Raw genomic sequence first — 8,615 nt, forward strand, 5'->3', positions numbered from 1 at the left:
AAGTAACTACACATTTGGGGGATCCCAAACTGTCTTCCACTGCGCACACATCAATAATAGAAACTATTAACCATTTTTCTTCACAAGGATTCTCTCCCAATTCTCTCACACTGAACACACTACTACCTCTACCAGGTAAACTCTTCTGAGTATCAAAACCCTTCTTCCGATCATCTCTGCACGCTTTGACAAAATGTCCCACACGTCCACACTTGATACATTCTTTACCTATTGCTGGACAAAATTTAAATGATGCCACATGGTTAGTACTTCCGCACCTAAAACACACCACATTCTTGTTAAATTGATGTATTGGTTTTGTTGGAACATATACAACACAAACTTCACCTTTAGAACATCATCGATAGTCTTCCTCCACTTGTCAGTTTGCTCAAAAGCTTTAGCTGTAGCGATCGTATCATGCAGGTTAGGGTTCCCTAAAATCCACAACTGCCCTTGCGTTTTCTTGCTCTTTACATTGACAATGATTTGGTCCCTAATCATTTCATCTGCTAAACTTCCAAAATTACAAGAAATTACCAAACTTCTGAGAGCAGTAAGAAAATAATCAAAATTTTCTGACTCCCTTTGTGCCCTGGTATAAAATTTATACCTGTTGAGTGCTATACTTGTGGATGGTTTAAAACGAGTTTCCATCCGCATTAAAGCTTCTTCAAACGTACCCAAGTCACCACTGGCAGTAGGTAAAGTTCTAAACACTGCTTGCCCTTCAGACCCAAGCAGTGCAATAAAATGTTCTTTGTCCTTTCATTCCCCATTCTCTCCCCATCTATAGCCTTTAAATACGTTATGAACTCTTCCTTCCATCTAAACCATGGAATTGGTGGCTCACCCTTTGACTGGAGAAACTTACTGGGTGGATCAAACTGCATATCAGATGTATATTAAAGTAATAATAAAGTTAAAAAAATATAGTGATATCACAGAAAAGGAGAGAGAGAAAGGAAAGAAAAAAAATATATACTTAAAAATGCATTATATAAATAAATTGAAATAGTAATGCATCAATACATAAATAGTCAATTTAAATTATAGTTACAGCCGTGCACATCGGTGAATGATGGTGAAGACACATCAAAAAGAATTTCTGGAGTACAGCAACTTGAATCTATGCTGTGATCTTTCCACAGATGTGCGCTGAGTCGAAATTGACAATGTATTTGAAAACGCTTAAGAAAATGTTTAATATTGTAACAGGAAGTGTTTTTTAAAAGTGAATCTGATGTGTACGCAATGTTTTTCAATCCAAAATTGCCGCCGGTGTTAATTCATCATCGCGCACGCTGCGTCAGCGCGATGATGTCATACGTTGCGTCCCTTCAGTGCGTGATGTTCTTGTTGCAGAGCCTCTCCGTCATCATCGTTCTCTCATAGAACTCCAAGTAAGTTCCAACACTGACGCGTAAATGCTTGCAAAATGCAGCGTGTATTTTAAACAAAGTTCCGTTGCAGTAAGGCCAAACTATAGCACAAGTTTATGGGCAAAACACAAAGAATACAGAGACATGGGCAAAATTGCCAGTTCGGCAGATCGGCAGTATTACATATACTTGCGTTTCTTCCTTTAGATCTTGCAATAATTCCTGTGTGTTTTTTAATAAAGCCCAATGCAATAGCTTCGATGATCTAAATAAAGATCATGTAAACATCCAAAAATCCTTACTGTTCTCTTGTAATTCAGCGAAGTCAGCAACTCCCTGCTATATAATAAATCCAATCTGCAATAAATCCAAGTTCAAAACAAGATCCTGAAAATGTTGAAAGAAAAAAAAAAAAAAAAAAAATCCCATCCTCGTCGCCTTATGTCAGGGGTGCTGTGTGTTGCGCCTTGAGACCTGTGTGTTGTGAAGCAACACAGTGTATACACAGTAAGTGTGAGCCTTGGTTCTTGTTTGTGAGCGCTTCAGCCCACGTACACATGCTTTCCAGCCTGTAGCAGTATCTGTGTCGTGAGCTTGTGTTGACGTAGGTTCGAGCACGGGGCCCTTATTTATGAGGCCTTGCGTCAGTTTGCGCCGCTGGTGCGTCATTTTTTGTGAGGCACCAGCGGCATAAAATATGCGCCTTGTTGCGCCATATTTAAAAAGTGACGCATCTAGGTAGATGCGTCACTTTCAAACCCCTGCGCCACATTATACCTGCGTCAGGTATAATGTATGCAGAGGGGGCGTTCCCCCGCAAAAAGCCTCGTAATAGTGACGCAGTGAAAGCTATGAGATTTCACTGCGTCACTTTTAGGATGCTGTTGCGTTAAAATCTTGACCTGAGGATGGGCGGAGGGAGAGGTTACCTTAAAAGTGCTGTTATACAGAATGCTAAGTAAGTTGAAGGTATGCCCAGGCAAAGTACTACTGTGTGGTATTGGTGGTGAATGTAAATGCAATGTTGTCCTTGAAATAAAAAGATTAAATTAAAAAAAGAATCTCTGAAGCGGTACTTGTGTTCTTATTGTGAGCTAATGCAAGTGGGTGTCTTTTATTATAAACCCAGAGGTGAGGGGGACATTTTTTCTTGATTTCATTATGGCCCATGGTACCCTCACTAAGCCACTGAAATTGATTACCTGAACACCACACGTGCTTGCATATTAAGTTATCACTTGTCTTCAACACATTCAACACATGCGATGAACACATGTATTGCCGCGCTTAGAGGAAAACAATAAACAGCACACTGATCCTCACTGTGCTGAAACCAAAGGGATTTTTGAAGATGTTTGCTGTGTAGATGAATTACAGGGCTCTGCCTGCCAGACCGCCGGTGTGTCCGATGTGTCCGATGTGAGGGCCACGAATAGCCCTCCTAGGGCTTTCATAGCGAGGATTTTGAACTATTAATATCGCAACATTACCCTCAAGGGGACCAGGGTGACAGGCGGTGTCCATGTTTGAAATCATAGAATTGAAAAATACCAGATTACACCAAATAGATCCAATAAAAAGGAAAGTTCTTTTTAGATGTGAATCAATAGCTCAGATCCATGAACCTTCCTTACTTGTTACTGTACCGGGATCAGCTCCAGGAGGCTGTAGATGGAAAAACTACATTTTGTTGAGTGACCTGAGGAGGTTTGGTCATAGTTGGAACTCTGGGATAATGTACCTCAATTGAGGTGTTGGAACCCCAAAATCAACCCAAGTGGAGAGAGAGGCTGGGGCCGATGCAGAGACACGTGTTGATCTCCTGAGTTGCAGGACCCATGAGGGTAGCAGAAACTGAGAGTAACGGCAAAGGAGGATGGTACCTTGGTGGTGGAGAAAGAGATCCTGTCCTTAACGGATGGCCCTTCGGAACATACCCTGAATGAATGGAGGACTTTGTGGTGGCAACTTCTGTGCCCTACATGTGATCTGTGGACAGTAAATTCATATGGGGCAGCCAATGAGGGAAGGAAAGAGGAGAAAATAGCTGGAGGTTTTGTGAAACTAACATCTGAATGACTCCCGGTGAGCGGGTGGCTGGCTGAAGTCTGGGCACAGGGGTCAGTTTGGTTCCAGTTTCAAGCCCTTGTATTGGGAATGATGGTTGTGTTTACCTGCAGCTGGATGGGAAGGAATATGGAGTGGGGTTGGTTAATATCTGTTCTGAATGTCTTTGCCATGGACTTTTCCTATTTTTTGACAGGGTGGTTGGCTCAAGAGGTGACCTGGTAATTGAGAAGTGGTTATGTGGGACATCACATCCAAAGAAATGCACATAGAAACTGCAATGCATATTCAGTATAAATGAATCACATGGAATGTCTGAGGATTAGGTAGCTATGTAAAATGTTACAGTGTCTTGACATACCTCACACTTAATTATGTACACACAGCATGCCTAAAAGAGACTCCCATGACAGACTCTGGGGACGTGAAACTAGAAAAACATGAGGCAGGAGCAATGGTACTCATCAACTGACTCTCTTGCCGGAATGAATAAGACTGGCTGCATAATGAGGTCCAGGGGATAGTGTTCCACCTAATGTGAGTAATATATAAAAAACAAGAAGGATTATCCTTTTCTCCTCAAGGTGGTCCTGACAAAAGCCATCAACCTGGCAAGGCCACATATTGGCTGAAACATGTAGACCATTTTTTGACCATTTGTAAGTGATGTGAAAGACCCATTACAGTTCCTATTTTTAACGATCACTTTTGTTTTTAACCTTGCCCATATCACTGTTTTGAATTTTTACAAAGTAGATCCCAACTATTTTCTCAAGATCACCTCCTGGTGGGGGCTAACAAGACCTGATGATGATGCTATCAACCAGGATTGTGCCAATGGCCACAGACATACCAAAAGCGTCAAATGGCCTTTAAGGGTCCTACATATTTCTTATCAAGATCCCTCGAGGCCTCAGGTCTCCACTCCTTTTTTATTCTTTCTAATATCTTTGGAATCTGATTGGGACCCCAGTTTGCTTCGACTTCCTTCTCTTGATAGATTGTTGATATAAAAAACAGTGCACAGCTGAGGGAAGATATTATCACATCATGAAAAGTTCCTCTATAAATGATAACAAATAAGGAACATTCATATGAATAGCCCAAACAACTAAAACAAGAGTATCTACAGACTGACTGAACTCCAAACAAATAATTTCTCACCAAACATCAAACAGATCCCAACTCACCTGAGGACACCACTCCCGCTCTCCTGTTTCCACTACACTTCCTGACCTCCTGCACGGAGCACCAAGTTACTCGTGGTGTGGCCTCCTACCGGGACTACATCTCCCAACACCACTCGCAGCTAGGGCGCCGCCAGCACATAAAATCACTGGGGATCTCAGGGGGAGCGGGTTACATCAAACAGAGCCGAGGGCACTCACCTGAGGACGCCGCTCCAGCTCTCCTGCTGCCACTACACTTCCTGACCTCCTGCACGGAGCACCAAGTTACTCATGGTGTGGCCTCCTACCGGGACTACATCTCCCGACAGCACTCACGGCTAGGACGCTGCCGACGCTGTTCCTGCGCCCGCCAGCGCATAAAATCACTGGGGAGCTCCCGCACGCCGGACGCGCGCGGGACGCGCGCGGGACGCGCCGGGAGAAGCCCGGGACAAGGGCGGGACCGTCTGTGGCCGTCCGGGGCAGACCGAGGCAGGACTGGGCCTCCCCCCTAATGAACACATACCACAGTCAAGTAACTGTCTCCATGTGAGTAAAATATGTACTGTGATCACTGTTGATAGTGGAAAGCCGAACTCTGGAACTTTGCACCCGTGGCTTTCTGTTGTTTTAAACGCAACAATATTTTTGATGAGTTATACCGTGAACCGTTAGCCAAATATTCTATTGGTAAAGATTACATTGTTATCATAGTAACGGTTATATCTTCAGTCTTTTACTTCTTCGTACAGCATCCATTTTAGTATAGTCAACATATATTAGATATAAGGTGACGTACTGAACAGTTGGTCTCAATTTTACATTGTGTAGAGTTGTTCATTGTTATCTACCTTTGTGCACTAGGTCTTAACTTTAATTGATAGTGGTCTCCAAAATGGCAAGAAGGAAAGTTGGTGGTGGTCCAGGGATGGTTGGGACTTTAGATGCCTATTTGACCAGGGCTGAATCAGTCATTAATAAGGAAATCATACTGACTGAACGTAGGCTATCCCTGGATCCTGCCTGTAGCAGGTTATCTGCCACTCCAGCCCATTCAGATATACAGATACTATTTCCCAACGCCCCCCCCAGCTCAAGCCAGGTCCCCTCAGATAGAGGCTGAGACGTCCCAATTAAATGATAGTATGCTTCCTGGGACTCCAGATTTGATACCTAGCCCGGTTACGTATAAACTTCGGGGAAGATCACAGAAGCAAAAAATAACTTCTATTTGTCCTAAGAAACCTGTCCCTGAAAAAAACCAGGGCAACCAAACAGGGACATACAGGATTAGGAAATAAAGGAACAGTAACAGTGGATGTACATGCCACGGAAAACGGGGATCGGAAAGACCTATCCAATATTGCTCAGAGTGATGGGGTTACAATGAATACTGAGGTCGGTGAGGGAGATTTCTGGGGGAAACTGGAGGGCATGGTAAAAACTTGCTGGAACCCATCGTATCAAAATTGTGTGGGGTTGAATCTAGGTTACAGTCTTTGGAGTCTTCATTGGCTAATCTTTTGAACATTACTGGTACAGGATACTCTTATAATATCAGACCTCTAAGTGCGATGGAAAGAACAGTTGGCAATAATGATATAGTGGCTGTCTCAGTACCAACTAGCACTCGGCCAACTGTTAAAAGTGGTACCAGCAACTCGTCTGCAATATCAAAAGACATAACACCCCCAATGCAACCCGTAGTTAACAGGAGGAAACCTCCCACTCCAGACCTAGCTCAGAGGTCTGTTGAGGGACCTCGTGTGGCCCGAAGACCCATGGTTATTGACCTCCCACCAGAGGCCACCCCATACGTGTTTATTTTGAGTCATGTCCCTGTTCTTCCACTAGGAGAGACTGAAAGTTATGAACAGTGTTTTAACAAGACAGTGTTCTGGCTCAGCCAAAATACCCCTGAGGGAGCAAACACCATTAATAATATAATAATGGTACGCAGGGTAAATTGGATTGGTAGCTCTAACAAGGCAGGGAGTGGGGACTGCATTATTATTAACTATGATAATCCTCACACTGCGGGCTGCGTGATATTAAGAGGACCCTGGTTACAATTGTTACAGGGCACTGACATTAAATTATTACTTTTAGGGTTTTTCTATAGGCCAGTACCAGGGAGGAATCCAGGAAGATCTATCCATGAGAAAAACTGGCGGTCAGGAGATTGGTACAGGGTGGCATCCTTCTCCAACCATGCTCCCCCTCAGCCATCACAGAACATGTATGGTAACTAAATTTCCAACAGGCCAAGACTCCGAGTCCATAACAGGTATGAAATCCTGTTGGGCCTGGAATCTTGTGATTGACTCGAAGAGACCAGTGTCCTGGATAGAGGGAGGCCTGATTTCCCAGGTACTTGGATGGCTGGAACAGCTAGGGGAGGTTAGAATAATCTTATCTCCTGGAACATCGCAGGTCTAGCCGCTAAGTTAGTGAACCCTAGTTGGATTGCTTATATTAAACAATTTTTGATTATTTGTTTGCAAGAAACCTGGTCGGCTGAATGTGATCTCCTTCTGGAGGAATACACGGCACATTTCGTGCCAGCTACTGCTTCCACCAGGGGTAGATCCAAGGGGGGTTTGGTTATTTACATCTCAATCAATCAATCAATCAAGGCATTTATAGAGCGCACTACTTACCCGTAGGGTCTCAAGGCGCTTAGGGGGGGGGGTGCCATCTCTGTAGCTTTGGCATGCAGAGTACGCACAATTACCACCTCCAATCCAGGAATTCTTGCTTTAATTCTAACAAAAGGGAACTGCATGGTTGGTCTGGTAAACTTTTATAATTCACCTACCTCACGCTTGGATCATAGTCATTTAACTGCTCTGAATGCTTTTATTAATAAGTCCATGAGTCATAGCCTTCACAATCTTATGGTTATGGGTGATTTTAATATTCATCCTTGTGGTAACCCCCTGTCTGTATGTACTTCCCGCTTGAGTTGCTCCCGAATTCAAGGTTTCCATTTTGAGCACTCAACCGAGGGGGAGCTGCTTAATGATTTGATTAATGATCTTGATGTAACATCTACCATGGCTCTGACAGACCCTTACATTACATTTGAAGTACCCACTTTTAAGGGCCATGGGAAGGGAACATATATTGACTTTATGCTGATTTTGTCCACTATGCAGTCCTTTGTGGACTCCTTTTTAATTGAGGAGAACATATTCAGCGATCACAATCCCCTCTCTTTGCACCTAACAGGTCCTTGGGTCTCAAAACTAGGATCAAACACTAACCAGGGACAAGTGCGTACATTGGATGGTAAGTGTAGACTTAGATGGACCCAAGTTGCCCCTGAGTTGTTTATAATGACATCAAATCTGTGTATGCAGAAGAAATTAAGATCTGCACAAACAGGGAGCGACAACATTCTAAGGTATTAGCAGCTTTCCAGATTATCCTCGATATTGTCATGGAATTACTTTCTGTACCAGTCAAGAAGCAGTGTAATGTGGGTCTGTAACAACAGGATAATTTGCCCTATTTGGATTGGTGATGAATATGGTCCACTGCCATCTCAGTATATTGCTATGAATCCTTTATTTTAGCCTATTTGTAGGGTTTGCCTATTGGCTTTGACATGATTCTAAGCTTATTTTGCCTCTTTTCAGGCCTAAAGGCCTAAACTAGAGAGCAGCCATCTTGTCTTTCTGCCTCAGTTGTCTGAGGCGTTTGTAGGTCAGAAGTGATATTTAGAGTTAAGTTGTTATTCACTAGTTAGAAACCGGTGAGGACCGGCCCTTATCGAAGGAATGTGTTTTTTCCCCGGGCTTTAGACGCAACTACAGCTGGCCACTGTGGGAGAGCAGGGAGCGTGGGGCTTGGCACAGGAATTCGGTGGGAGGCCGGGTGCTTGCTGGAAATTTCCATGAGCAGAGGGCCTCCCATATTATCAGAGAACAAAAGAGCAGAGTTGTCAGATGGTTTTTGGAACTGAAGAGAGTGGTCAGATGGTTTACAGCAGTGT

This window comes from Lissotriton vulgaris, unplaced genomic scaffold (assembly GCF_964263255.1).
Source record: "Lissotriton vulgaris unplaced genomic scaffold, aLisVul1.2 SCAFFOLD_837, whole genome shotgun sequence".
In the NCBI taxonomy this organism is placed as follows: domain Eukaryota; kingdom Metazoa; phylum Chordata; class Amphibia; order Caudata; family Salamandridae; genus Lissotriton; species Lissotriton vulgaris.